Source organism: Hemitrygon akajei, chromosome 6 (assembly GCF_048418815.1).
Source record: "Hemitrygon akajei chromosome 6, sHemAka1.3, whole genome shotgun sequence".
Lineage (NCBI taxonomy): Eukaryota > Metazoa > Chordata > Chondrichthyes > Myliobatiformes > Dasyatidae > Hemitrygon > Hemitrygon akajei.
The window spans coordinates 183,702,921-183,718,277 of record NC_133129.1 but is presented as its reverse complement, the minus strand read 5'-3'; the positions used below and the strand labels follow the sequence as shown (position 1 = coordinate 183,718,277).

The window sequence follows — 15,357 nt, the reverse complement described above, 5'->3', positions numbered from 1 at the left end:
CACCATGGTCCTGAAAAACGTTGTCTTGGTTTTTGCTGTGTACTGTACCAGCAGCTATGGTTGAAATGACAATAAAAAGTGACTTGACTTGGCTTCTCTCTTCTCAGTACGTGCTGCAGAAATTCCAGCTGGCATTCTCTGATTGATATCAGCACTCTTCTTATTCCAGATTTCTGTAGTGTGTTACAGCTCAAAACACCTTTTGGTCCAACACGTCTTTGCCAACCAAGATACCCACCTAAGCCAGCACTATTTGCTCACATTTGCCCTATATCTCTCTGCACCTTTTCTTGTACCTGTCCAAATGTCTTTTAAATATTGTTACTATACCTGCAACATCTACCTTGGGAGCCTGTTCCTTGTTGGGAATGGTACTTAACAAGGATATTCTTTAAAAAACATTGAGGTCAAAAAACAAACGTCTATGACATCCTTTACTACCTTTTGCAAGGGATACACAGGACCAGCTATTGGCTTAAAGGAACAAATATGACCAAGGCCAGGAATACAGGAAGGATATAGGGAGCTGAGTGACATGTCTTGACAACAACCTTTACCCTTTCTGTCAGCAAAACAAAAGAGCTGGTCATTGGCCACTGGAAGAGGGAAGGGATACACATGTTCTTGTTTACATTGATGGTTCTATAGATCAGAGGATTGAGAGCTAGGTTCCTAGGAGTCATCGTTATCTTCCTTTTGTGCCATGTTGTATCACATGGGCAGTCATGGAGACTGTGATTGTTTCTGGCAAATTTTTCTACAGAAGTGGTTTGCCATTGCCACCTTCTGGCCAGTGTCTTTATTAGATGGGTGACCACAGCCATTATCACTACTCTTCAGAGTTTGTCTGCCTGGCATCAGTGGTCACATAACCAGGACTTATGATATGCACCAGCTGCTCAAACAACCATCCACCACCTCTACCAGGGCTTCAAGTGACCCTGATTGGAGGGGGGGGGGTGGTTCAAGCAGGTGCCATGGGTGAGTGGAGTGAACATCACAATAGCCTGACCTGGTCCAACCAGACACTGTAGATATCACAGCCAAGAAAGCTTATCAGCACCTTTCCATTCTCAAGAGGCTAACTGATATACTCATTATTTTTTATCATTGCACCATGGAAAGCATCATATCCAGATGCATCACCTGTGTCATGCCTGAGCACCACAGTAGGTTGGTGGGTTTCAGTGATGAACTTGGATTCAAGGAAAAACTGTACAGAAGGATCAGATCAGGACAGAAGAGCAATACCTTGTATTCCGTCTTGGTAGCCTCCAACCTGATGGCTTGAATATCGATTTCTCCTTCCAGTAAAAAAAAATCCCTTCCCCTCCTTTTTCTTCTATTCCTCATGCTGGCCTCTTGCCTCTTCTCACCTGCCTATCACCTTCCCCTGGATCCCCTCTTTCTCTTTGTCCTATGGTCAACTCTCCTCTCCTATCAGATTCCTTCATCTCTGGCTCTTTCCTTCCTACTTGGCTTCACCTATCACCTTCTGGCTATCCTCCTTCCCCTCCCCCCCATCTTTTTATTTTGGCTTCTTCCCCCTTTATTTCTAGTCCTGATGAAGAGCCTCGGCCCAATACGTTGACTGTTTATTCCCCTCCATAGATATTCCCTGACATGCTGAGTTCCTCCAGCATTTTGTGTATTGCTCTCGATTTCAAGCAACTGCAGAATCTCTTATCTTTATGACTATCCACTGCCGGTTGTTTCAGATGAAACAAAAGATAAAGGCAGCCTAATCCCATAATTCAGCCCTTTAAACCTAGCCTATGACATAAATTCCTATCCTTTCATCCATTCATACTTGCAAATGGGGAATGGTTGCTATTCTTTCATATAGTGAGCACAATATCCCTGTAATTAACCTATCAATGTCAGAAAGGGGATCTAGTGATTTTCCAGCATATATGACACTTAAACTCTTTTCAGACTTCCAGCAGGTCCAGGTATCAATTTTAACTGACGTTTCAATGACAAACTCTGCAATCTACATAAATCTATCCATCCTTAACATTTGAACCCAGCTGGAAGCCCAAGAAGAGTTAATTTATCAACATCAGCATTGAAATCAGAATCGGGTTTATTATCAGTGACTTACACAACATGAAGTGTGTTACTTTGTGGCTGTAATTCAGTGCAAAGAGAAAATTACTATGATTGAGGTCCTCTGTTGGTTAGGGTCGACCGTGGATGTTGCATCCCAGCTGTCTATGATACACAAGCCAGGGCAGTACGATATAGAGAGCAAGTTGTTGCCCATGTAGCAGGCTCCCCCTCTCCAAGTAACTGATGAATCCAAAGGAGACTGATACAGTTTGACATCAGTGGTGTTGCAGCAGTTGCCAGTCAGTGTTGAACTTAGGGACTCCAGCTCTGGATTTCTCCTTGGGATCAGAATCAAATTTCACGACACATGCCAGTGATAATAAACCTGATTCTGATTCTGCACCTCCTTGGGCATGTTCCGGATGGTCAGTGTGGTGAACTACATATACCTGTCTGGACACGCACCCCCCCCCCCACCCCCGCTGACTGCTCCTGTGGCTCCTCCCACTGACCCCGGTATAAAGGGGATTGGAGCCTGAGCCCTGCCCTCAGTCTCCAGGATGTAGTGTGGTGGTCAATTGCTGCTTGTTCTTTCTTCCAGCCAATAAAAGCCTATATCTCGCCTCACGTCTCAGAGAGTTATTGATGGTGCATCAGTCAGCCAATTAAATTTGCCTGCCCTTTGGTTAATGAACACTTTGCTGAATTTAATATGTCCTTTATGACACCATATTGTTCTCTATAAATCTTAAGACATGCACTCAGTGACCACTTTATTAATTCCTGTACCTAATAAAGTGGCCAGTGAGTGTGCAGTACTTTTGTCATTTTCTATACTGTAGCCCATTGACGTCAAATATTGATGTGTTGTGCATTCAGAGATGCTCTTCTGCACACTACTGTTGTAACATGTGATTAATTAAGTTACTGCTGCCTTCATGTCAGCTCGAACCAGTCTGGCCATTCTCTCATTTTCACCCTCTGAACTGCTGCTCACTGGATGTTTTTGTTTTGATTTTGCACCGTTCTCTGTACACTCTAGAAACTGTTGGTGTGTGAAAATCCCAGGAGATCATCAGTTTCTGAGATACTCAAACAACCATATCTAGCACCAACAAAATCATTCCACAAAGTCACTTCGATCACATTTCTTCCCCATTTTGATGTTTGGTCTGAACATAAACTGAACCTCTTGACCATGTCTGCATGCTGCCATGTGATTGCCTAATTAGATATTTGCAGGTGTACAATTGTACCTAATAAAGTGGCCTCTGGGTATATACTGGCCTGACATTTATACTCTCTACTAGTTGGACTTAAAACACTCTGACATATATTAACCTCCAGGGAAGCTGGATGAAAGGAATTATAAGCTTAACCATTTTCATTCAGCATCTTTTACTGGAGAATCTCCATGGCTTCAAAATGAGCTACCAGGTGACACTACTGCAATGTCAGTAACACAGCAAACATACTAATTAGGTCAGCTAGAACAACAGCTTTCCTACTTAGATGCGTCACAGCTTGGTATGACAACTCCTCTGCCCATGACCACAGGAAACTGCAGAGACTTGTGGACAAAGTCAAAGTAAATTTTATTATCAAAGTACATGTATATCATTGTATACAACCCTGAGATTCATTTTCCTGTGGGCATGCTCAGTTAATTTATAGAATAGTAGTGATAACAAAATAAATGAAAGATCACAAACAAGAGAAAATCTGCAGATGCTAGAAATACGAGCTCCACACAAAATGTTTTGGCCAGAAATGTCAACTATTCCACAGATGCTGCCTAGCATGCTGAGTTCCATCAGCATTTTGTATGTGTTGCTCAATGAAAGATCAACCTGAGTGTGGAAGAAAACAAACTCTGCAAATCCAAATATAAATAAATAGCAATAAGTAATGAGAACGTGAGATAACTTGAGATACTTCGTTGTGGGAAACAGTTCAATGATGGGGCAAGTGAGTGTAGTTATCCGCTTTTGTTCAAGAGACTGATGGTTGAAGGACAATAACTGATTTTGAACCTGGTGGTGCGAGTCCTGGGGCTCTTATACCTTCTACCTGATGGCAGTAGTGAGAAGAGAGCATACCAAGATGGTGGGGATCTCTGATGATGGATGCTACTTTCCTATGACAACATTTCATGTCGATGTGCTCAATGGTTTGGAGGGTTTTACCCATGATGTATTGGACCGAACTCACTACCATTCAAATGCATTGGTGTTTCCATACCAGGCTGTGTTACAGCCACTCAATACACATCTATAGATGTTTTTCAAAGTTTTAGATGCCATGCCAAATCTCCACAGACTCCTAAGGAAGTACAAATCAATACACCATGGAAACAAGCCTCACTCCAATGCACTCTCACTGCCTCAGTAAATCAGACAATATATTCAAAGACCTCACCCACAGCGGACATTCCTTCTTCTTCCCTCTCCCATCAGGCAGAAGATACAAATGTCTGGAAGCATGTACCACCAGGCTCAAATACAGCTTTTACCCCACTGTTAACAGACTGTTAAATGGTTTCCTGAAGTTCAACATAAATTTCTTATGAAAGTAGATGTATTTCACCATTCACAGCAAATGTAAGAACCACAATAGAATCAAAGAAAGACCACACGCAACAGGACGGATAATCAACCAAAGTGTAAAAGACAACAAACTGAGCAAATACAAATGAAAAGGAAAATAAAACAATAATAAATAAATGTCAAGAACATGAGATGAAGAACCCTTGAAACTGAGCCTTGTAGGTTGTGAGAACAAGTCAGTAATGGGCAAGTGAAGCTATCCTGAATGGTCCAAGTGCCTGATGGTTGAGGGGTAATAACTGTTCCTGAACCTGGTGATGACTCACTTGACCTCACAATCTACTTCAACATGGCCTTGCACTTTATCTTCTGCCTGCATTGTACTTTCTCTACAATGGTAGCCCTTTATTTTGCATTCTTTTATTCCTTTCCCCTCTACTTCAATGCACTGATGCAATGAAATGATCTGTTTGGATGGCACACAAAACCAAGTTTTCCATTGTATGTATCAATGTAGATGTGATAATAAACCAATTTATCAACACCATGTTTGACATGGTAACTAGTAAAATCGCTATTTCGGTACCGTTTATGGTCACATCTATGACTGGAGACAGGTAGTCTAGATCTTCATTCATTTGAGCTTAAAAATGTAAAGAAGCTGTGGTGAAGCTTGAGGAGAGAATTCTTCATGCAGAGGATGGGAAATCTCTTGTATTCTCCATCCAGGATGGGCGTGGAGTCTCAGTCATTGTGTTCATTAAAACCAGAGATTGAGAGATTTCTGAAAATTTAAGAGGAAAATGGAGTTGAGCCAGAAAATAACCTTGATAAATGATTGTGCTCATATTCTTCATTCTTAGGTGATCACATAGCACCTACAGTTTCCTCAGTACAGAACCAACCTAATATTCCTTCTGGGTTGGTTCTAACCTGATGGCATAAATATTGAATTCTCCAACTTTCAGCAATTTCCCCCTCCCCTTTCCTTTTGTCCCATGGACCATACTCCTCTCCTATCAGATTCCTTCTTCTCGAGCCTCTTTAATGTTGGTGGGTTCTTATATCCCCCAAAGTTGCCAAATATAGCTATTGCTGGGATTACTTCCATACACTCTATGAAAACTGAAGCAAGCCAACCATCCTGTCAGGGAAGCAGTACTATGGGACGGGTGCCCCATGATAGAAGTGGTGCAGGGGGAGCACTGGTGGACGGGGCTGAAGATATACGGGGTGTGGTACTGTATTTCAGGAGGGGTACAGAGGGAGCACTGCCCTGTGCGATGGGCAGTACTAAGGGAGGGTCACACCGTGAAAGGGGCAGTATTGAGAGAAGGTCACACTGTGGGAGGCGTGGTTCTAAGGGAGCGCCTCATTGAGAACCCACAGGGCCCTCAGCCGACATTTCCTACCGCCCACAACCACGTCCGGAGCTTCCACCACGTTGAAAAGCCGGCCGTTGTACCCCGTTGCCTTAGCAACCAGAGCCCAAGCGCCCGTAACCCTACCCAATCACAAAGCAACCTTATCTCCCCGCTCACCTATTAGAGGACGGCAGTGCCATTAGCATTCTGATAGGCGAATGTTTAGCCCGCCTTCGGCAAGTACTGGTGTTTGATTGGTGCGATCTTCACGGAATGGGAACTCTCGATTGGTTGTAGCTCTCGGCAAGCCGGTTGGTGATAGGTCGGTTGCTGTGGGCGGGCTGTGATTGGCCTTGGGGCGTGGAGAGCGCAGAAGCAGGTCAGCGGTTACGTCAGCAGTGGAAAGTAGGTTAGGGGATCCCTGCGTGGCGGCGGTCGGTGGTCGGCGGGGGAACGGTTGGGACGGGCACCGGAGCCGGTGACAGCGCCAGCTTGGGCAGCCGGGGGCCAGCCGCATCGCGGCCCGTCATCCTCACCCTGTGAGTACCGCTGCCTGTCTCCGGGCAGCAGCTTTGCACACCGGGGCGCGCTTTCTCCCCGGTTACCGGCGCTCCCTCTCTCCCTGCTAACCGGAGATGCATCTCGGATCACTGGCGTTCCCTCCCTCCCAGCTAACCGGAGATGCATCTCGGATCACTGGCGTTCCCTCCCTCCCCTCTGACGGGAGCTCCATCCCGGATCGCCCGCGCTCCCTCTGACGGGAGCTCCATCCCGGATCGCCCGCGCTCCCTCTGACGGGAGCTCCATCCCGGATCGCCCGCGCTCCCTCTGACGGGAGCTCCATCCCGGATCGCCCGCGCTCCCACCCTCCCCTTCCCACAACCGCTGCTTCCTCCCTCTCGTACCACTGGCGCTCCCTCTCTCTTGGCTGGATCACCGGGGATCCCTTCCTCCCCTCCAGATCACCAGCGCTCCCTCCCTCACCCTGACTGGAGCTCCTTCCTGAATGACTCGCGCTCCTTCTCTCCCGTCCCAATCCCTGGTGCACCAGTCCTGACCACTGGCACTCACTCCCCTCCCAATCACCTGCTCTCCCTTCCTACCCTCCTGTCCGCATAACCAGCTCTTCCTCCCTCCACTCCTGATCACTGGCGCACCCTCTCTCCCACCCCTTCCAAACACCTGCTCTCCCTCCCTGCCCCTGACAAGAGCTCCTCCCATCCCAATCACTGGTGCTCCCTCCCTCCACTCCTGATTACTGGGGCTCCCTCCCCTCCCAATCACCCACTCTCCCTCCCACCCGTCCCGCTTGCCCGCGCTCCCTCCCGATCACCCACACTCCCTCCCTCACGTCCCGATCACTGGTGTTCCCTCCCTTCACTCCTGATTACTGGGGCTTCGTCCCCTCCCAGTCATGCTCGCCCGCGCTCCATCCCGACCCGATCACCCACGCTCCCTCCCTCCCGTCCCAATCGCCCGTGCTCCCTCTCGTCCCGATCACCGGGCCCTCCCTCCGCTCCCAATCTCTAGCCCGCCCTTCCTCTGCTCCCAATCACCAGCACTCCCTCTTGTTACAGAGACATCCTCCATCTCCCTCATTAGGCTTAGGGTCAAGATGTTGACTGTTGCTTCCCTCCAGAGATGTTGCCTGACCTGCTGAATTCCTCTGGTTTTAAATCACCAGTGCTTCATCTTCTCACTGCCTGTTAATACCACTCCAATCACTGGCTGTCCCTTATTCCCAACTTGCCTTCCATTCTTCACTGACCCTCCATCCATGCTCCCCTTCATTCTGGCGCTCTTTCCCACCTCTGATTGCCTGCATTCCCTCCTAATTCTGACACTGACAGGGTAATCCAAACCCCATTTTTCTTGCAGTCTGTTATTTTTATTTCTCTCTGTGCTCTTGTACTCTGTATGTCTGCACAGACCCCCAATTGTCCTACTCCCTTGTTGATGAGATATCCTTGATTGCAATCTCACCGCCTTTGGTTATGCTTTTAGGTTCCTTTACTTACATTTTGTATTCCACTCTCTCCGTGAAGGGATAATTTAAAACCAAAGAGGGATTCAGCAGGTCAGGCAACATCTCTGGAGGGGAATAAAAAGTCAACATTTTGGCCCTAAGCCTAGACAGGTTATTCCCCTTCACAGATGCTGCCTGAGCTGCTGAGTTCCTCCAGTATTTTTTGTGTGTTGCTCTGGATTTCCAGCATCTGCAGAATCTCTTGTGCTTAAAATGAAAGCCTGTGATGTTTTAGTACCCTGTACTAATATCCTCTTATGCATTTGCTGTCAACTGGTTTGATAATTTCTGCTTTGAAATTAACATTTAACATTAATTGTTAAGGGTGCATGTAAATGTATATTGCCATTGCAGCAGATCTCACTCGCGAATGGGTAGATTTGATTTTCTTTTGCCTAATATTTGACAAGAGTGAATTCAAAACCATAGAATGCTTGGCAGTGTTTTCTTAAGATTTGAGTCATCTGGAGTCTTAACCCTCTATAGCTTGCTGAGGCAGCAGCAATTGTATTTTCCGTAAGTCATTTACATCCAACTGATTGTGAATATTAATTTTAAGGAACATTGAGGTTTTTTAAAATAGATTTTGGCCCAGTGATGTAGTTCAAAGTAAATTTGTTATCAAAGTACATATATGTCTCCATATACAACCCTGAGATTCATTTTTCATTTTGTAGTTAGCTTTCAGCACTTAGAGACCTGGGTTCAATCAAAGATCAAAGTAAGTTTATTATCAAAGTACACATCTGTCACCGTATATACCTTCAGATTCATTTTTTGTAGGCATTTAAGGAAAATAAAGAAATATAACAGAATGTATGAAAAACTATACATAAACAAAGACTGACAAATAATCAACATGCAAAAGAAGACAAATTGTGCAAATTTTAAAAAATAATACTGAACATGAGTTGTAGAGTCTCTGAAAGTTGACTGTGGAATCATTTCAGAGTCGAGGTGAGTGAGCTTGTCCTCAGCAGTTCAGAAGCCTAATGGTTGCAGGGTAATAATTATCCCTGAACCTGGTGGTGTGGGACCTAAAGTTGCTGTACCTCCTGCCTGATGGTAGCGAAGAGAACACGGCCTGGATGCTGAGGGTCCTTGATGATGGATGTATTTTCTTGTGGCAGTGCTGCATGTAAAAGAACTTAATGGCACCAGAGACCTGTGTTCAGTTCTGACCTCGATGATATCAGTTTGGAATTTGCATGCTAACCTCCAGCTATTCTGATTTCCTCTCATACTCCAAAGGTGTTGGAGGAAAGTAGATTAATTGACCACTGTCAATTGTTCTAGTTAGTCAGTGAGTGGAAGAATCTCGGAGGGGTGGATTTGGTGAGGATGTAGGGAGAATTAAATATGAGATTAGTGTTCAGCATAAGTGGGTGTTTGATGGGCAGGAAGGGCCTTTTTTTCTAAAGTCAAAATTTGAATCTATTCAAATTCAAAGTCCAAAATGTGTGTGTGTGTGTATGCAAAATGATAAGAAGTATATATAGGGTAAATGCAGACAGGCTTTTTCCACTAAGGGTGGGTGGGACTACAACCAGAGGTCATGGGTTGAGGGTGAAAGGTTAGAAGTTTAAGGGAACATGAGGGGAAACTTGTTCACCCAGAGGGTGGTGAGAGTGTCATATGAGCTGCCAGCGTAAGTCGTGCATGCAAGCTCGATTTAAATGTTTAAGAAAAGCTAGGATAGGTGCATGGATGGGAGGGCTATGGTCTGTGTGTACTTCAATAGAGTAGGCACTTTAAATGGTTTGGCACGGACTAGATGGGCCAAATGCCTGATTCTGTGCTGTATAATGACTATATTACCGTATACTACCTTGAGATTGATTTTCTTGCAGACATTTAAAGAAAAATAAAGAAATATGGTAGAATTTATGACAAACTACATGAAGATTGACAAGCAATCAATGTGCAACAATTGACACAAGTTTATCTCATGACTTCTTCACTCAGATGGTAGTGAGAGTGTGGGATGAACTGCCAGTGGAAGTGATGGATGTCCGTTTGATTTCAACATTTAAGAGTAATTTGGTTAAGTACATGAGTACATTTGGAAGGAAAGCTATGGTTCCAGTGCAGGTCAATGGGGCTAGGCAGATTAATAGCTCAGCACAGATTAGATGGGCTGAAGGGCATGTTTCTGTGCTGTAATGCTCCATGACAAATCTGCACAAGTATATGTGTGCACAGGTGCAATGAAAAACACACTTGTAGCAGCGTACTGACACATAGCATCAGATAAACAGCATTCAGAAGAAAGAAACATAAATTACATACCATTTTTTACATGGAAGATTATAATTAGAACAAAAAAGTTGCTTTAGTGCAAAGTGATTAAAGTGGTCATAGCGTTGTTGAACTGCAATGAATAGTATTTTGCTAGTTGGTTCAAGATCCAAATGGTTGAAGGAAAGTACAGTAGCTGTTCCTGAACGTGGTGGTCTAAGACTTCAGGCTTCTGTACCTCCTGCCTGATTGTAGTTGCAAGATGTACTGAGCTGTTCCTGAACATGCTGGTTTTAGAATTCGGGCTTCCGTACCTCCTGCCCAATGGGAACTGAGAAATGTAATGTTTCCCTCTGACATCACTTTTTTAAAAAATGGCAGATATTTTGCTTGAACTCTATAAAGTTGCTGCTATAATGTTTGTTTGTAGAGCGTGGAACAGGCCCTTTCAGCCCAGCGATCGATGCTGCCCAGCAACCCACCTATTTAACTTCTGGCTAATCACAGGATGATTTACAATGATCAATTAACCTGCTAGCTGGTATGTCTTCAGAATGTGGAAGGAAACCGGAGCACCAGGGGCTGGAAACCCATGTGCTCACGGGAAGAACATACAAACTTTTTTACAGAGGGTGTTGGAATTGAACTCGGAATTCCATTGCCCCAAGCTGCAATAGTGTCACTATACATTTTTACACACAGTCTGTGATCTAATTATGGTTACTGATTGGTTGTTGGTTTATTATTGTCACATGTACAGAGATAAAGTGAAAAGCTTGTCTTGCACACTGTGCATTCAGATCAGATCATTACACAGAGCATTGAGGTAGAACAAGGGAAAACAGTAACAATGCAGAATAAAGTGCAAAAGCTACAGAGAAGGTGTGGTGCATGTAAATGATGAAGTGTAAGGTGACAACAAGGTATATTGTCAGGCCAATTTATCATTCATGAGGTCCATTCAGGAGTCTGATAACAGTGGGATAGAATCTGTTCTTCAGCTTGGTGGTACATACTTTTGCATCTTTTGGTGATGGGAGAGGAGAGAAGAGAAAATGTCTGAGGTGAGTGGGGTCATTGATTATGCTGGCTCCACTGAGGCAGTGAGAAGTGTTGGTGGAGTCCATGGAGAGGAGGCTGGTTTCCATGAAGTGCTGAGCTGTGTCCACAACTCTGCAGTATAGTGTAGAGCAAACTGGTCTTTGAACTTGTATTACGGTAAGAGGCTATTCAACACTGAGAAGAATTACAAGGCTGTTGCCTAGATCATAGGGAGCCTGTCTTATGGAAATAGGTTGAGTGAGCTTGGGCTTTCCTCTTTGGAGCAAAGAAGGATGAGAAGTGAGCTAATAGAGGTGTACATGATGATAAGAGGCATAGATAGAGTGGACAGCCAGAAATTTTTTTCCAATGGGGGAATGGCTAATACATCATCATCATTATGTGCTGGGTCCTATGACATGTGCTATTATCATGATTGTTCTTCGCATATTTTTCTGCAGAAATAGTTTGTCATTGCCTTCTTCTGGGCAGTGTCCATTATCAATACTCTTCAGAGATTGTCTGCATCAGTGGTCAGAGAACCAGCACTTGTGATATGCACCAGCTACTCGTACGAGCATCCACCACCTGCTCCCATAGCTTCATATGACCCTGATTGGGGGGCTAAGGAGGTGCTATATGTTGCCCAAGGGTGACTACGGGCTAGCGGAGGGAAAGAGCACCTTACATGTCCTTTGGGAGAGACATATCTCCACCCTGCCACCCAATGATAATACAAGGGAGCATAACTTTAAGGTGATTGGAGGTGTGTGTGTGTGTGTCTTAGATAGGCACATCGATGATAGAAAAATGGAGGGTTATGTAGGAGGGGAGAGTTAGATTGATTTTAGGGTAGGTTTAAAAAGTCAGCACAATATTGTGGGCCGAGTGGCCTGTACCATGCTGTATTTCTAACCCATCAGGACCACGGCAGCTCCCAGATGAGCAATACCAGTTATTTCTTTTTATTTTGCTGTACCTTACTACAATTCTGTCCTTGTATTCTTTTGCTATTGTGCCTATATTAGAGATAACTTACACTGGCAAATTAGCCCACCAGATGAAGGGTCTCAGCCTGAAACATTGACTTTTTATTTCTCTCAGTATATGCTGCCTAACCTGATGAGTTCTCTGCCATTTTATGTGCGTTACTCTGGATTTCCAGCGCCTGCAGAATTTCCTGTATTTGTAACCTATCAGAGCGTCTTTGGAATGTCAGAGAGGACTCTCACAGCACTGGGGAGTTCTGTTTCTGTCTGGATGATCTTTTGTGTTCAGTAGCTAGAGTGCAGATGAACATTTTGTGGAGGTATCATAATCCCTTGGTACCTCACTGGGCACATAAGCCTAGTTTTAAGTGCTGTAGTCTGCAGTACAGAGATTAAACCCAGAGCCTGCTAACCTGAAGCAAGAATGCTTCCCACTGAACCAAGGCTGACACCTACTGCCAAGTTAATGAAATGTGAATAAAATGTCATGACCACCTGAATAACACCAGTACCTATGTCAAACTGATTATAGCTCAACGTTCAACATCATCACCCCCTCAATACTACTCAACAAACTTCAAAGCTTGGATCTCTGTATCTCCATCTGCAAATGGATCCTTGACTTCCTCATCAGGAGACCACAACCAATGTGGTTCGGAAGTAATATCTCTTTTTCACCGACAATAAAAACAGATATGTGTGCTTAGTCCACTGCACAACTCACTATACATAATCTGTTGGACTGTATAGCTAGGCACAGCTCAAACACCATCTATAAATTTGCTGATGATAAAAACTATTAGCACAATTTCAGATGATCACAAGGAGATATTCCTGGGTATCAACATCTCTGAAGATCTTTCCTTGGCCCAATGTTTGATGCCAACAAGAAGAAGGCATGCCAGTAGCTACATTTAATTAGGAGTTTGAGGAAATTTGGTATGTTATCAAAGTCTCCAGCAAATTTCTATGGATGTAATATGGAGAGCATCCTAACTGATTGCATCACTATTTGGTATGGAGGGTCACTGCACAGGATCAGAAAAGGTGGAAAAGGTTGTAAACTCAGTCACATCCATCGTGGGCACTAGCCTCCTCACTATCGAGGACATCTTCAAAAAATGATGCCTCAGAAAGGCAGCGTCCTACCACTCCAGATATGCCTATTAGTCCAGCAATCCACTTCTAAATAACTTGAAAAGCAGGAACATCCTTCCTTAAATAATGTGATTAATGCTGTACAGTGCAACCCAACAATGATTTCACCAATGCCCCATACAACTGAAGCCCAGACAACTTCTTTTGTAATTGTTTGCTCGGCAATGCACAATAATGTTTTGTTAGCATTCTTAATTATGGGGTCCAGAGATCCTTCAAAGTTGTTTCGTAAGTAAGTAGGGTGGTGTGTTGGCCTTTATTAGTCAGGGGACTGCATTCAAGAACTATGAGGTAATGTTGCAGCTCTATAAAACCCTGGTTAGACCATACTTGGAATAATGTGTTCAGTCCTGATCCCCTTATTACAGGAAGGATGTGGAAGCTTTAGAGAGGGTGTAAAGAGATTTACTGGGATGCTGCTTGGACTGGAGAGTGCTTTATGAGGAAAGGTTGAGCGAGCTAGGGCTTTACTCTCTGGAGTGAAGGACGAGGGGTGACTTGATAGTGGTGTATAAGATAATAAGAGGACAGCCAGAGACATTTTCTCAGGGTGGAAATGGCTAATAGAATGGGCATTATTGTAAGGTGATTTGAGTAAAGCACGGGGTGGGAGGGGGGAAGAGGGAAGATGTCACAGGTATGTTTTTTTTACACACAGAATGGTGAGTGTGTTCAATGCATTGTCTGGGGTATATGTAGAGGCAGATACATTAGAGACACTTAAGAGACCTTTGGGCATATGGATGGTAGAAAAGTAAAGGGCTATGGGGGAGGGATGGAAAAGTTAGATTGATTTTGGCAGTCATAACATTGTGGGCTGAAGGGCCTGTACTGTTCTATGTTAATTACTTGCTTACCCTACTCTAGCCTTTTAGCAGTTGGGTATGATATGTTCAAAAGGCTCTAAGAAAGACGCATGAATGTGCGAGAAATAGAAGGATATGGACATTGTGTAGGCAGAAGGGATTAGTTTAGTTGATTATTAATTTAATTAGTATGCTGATTGAGACCCTGCATGAGGACTGGTTTTGATTTTATGAAGCTCCCATCTCTGTAAAAGCAAATTGAGCTGTGAATGTGAAAGACATTTAGCTCTCAGAAGTTACAAGCACAAATCAAAAGCTGTGAGTTCATACGCCAAGTTAAGACCATAAGATATAGGAGCAGAATAGGACTGTTTCATCCACTGAGTCTATCCATGGTTGATTTATTATCCCTCTCAACATCATTTTTCTGCCTTCTTTCCATCTTTGATGCACTGACTAATCATGAACCTATTAACTTCTGCTTTAATTATACCCAATGACTTGGCCTCCTCAGCCATTAGTGGCAATGAATTTCACAGATTCGCCCCTCTTTGGCTAAAGAAATTCTTTTGCATCTCTGTTCTAAGGGTACAGGCTTCTATTCTGAGGCTGTGCCTTCTGGTGCTAGACTCCCCCACTACAGGAAGCATCCTCTGCACATTACTTTTCCGATCTGGAAGTGCTGTCAATTTGAGTGATTGGCTTAAGCACTGAGTTGGAAGATTGAGATTCCAAGTGTCACTCCAAAGACCTGTGAACATAACTCTAGACAGTCAGTCCCAGTGCAGTACACGGGACTACTACTGTCTTTGAGCCTGCTGGGTCTCGACCCAAAATGTCGGCTCTTTATTCCTCTACATGGATGCTGCCTGACCTGCTGAGTTCCTTTGGCATTTCTGTGTGTTGCTCTGGACTTACAGCATCTTTAGAATCTCTTGTGTTTATGGTACATTCTTTCTTTATGGTGCAATTTGTCAAAGTTCAAAATAAATTTATTATCAAAGTGTGTGTATATATCTCACCTGAGATGCATTTTCTTGTGGGCAGTAGATACAAAGAAACACAATAGAGTCAATGAAAAACTATACACAAACAAAGATGGGAAAACAACCAATGTGCAAGAGAAGACAAAATATG

At 44.1% G+C, this 15,357-nt stretch overlaps 1 protein-coding gene across 3 annotated transcripts in view; it reads left to right on the top strand.

Annotated features, from left to right (window-relative positions):
• Positions 1–6,352: 6,352 nt before the first annotated feature.
• Positions 6,353–15,357, top strand: part of LOC140729747 (basic helix-loop-helix ARNT-like protein 1) — a 65,522-nt gene continuing 56,517 nt past the window's right edge. For all 3 annotated transcript variants that reach the window (XM_073049911.1, XM_073049912.1, XM_073049910.1), the window contains exon 1: positions 6,353–6,501. The gene's annotated coding sequence lies outside the window, so the exon portion shown is untranslated. The remainder of the gene's footprint in view (positions 6,502–15,357) is intronic.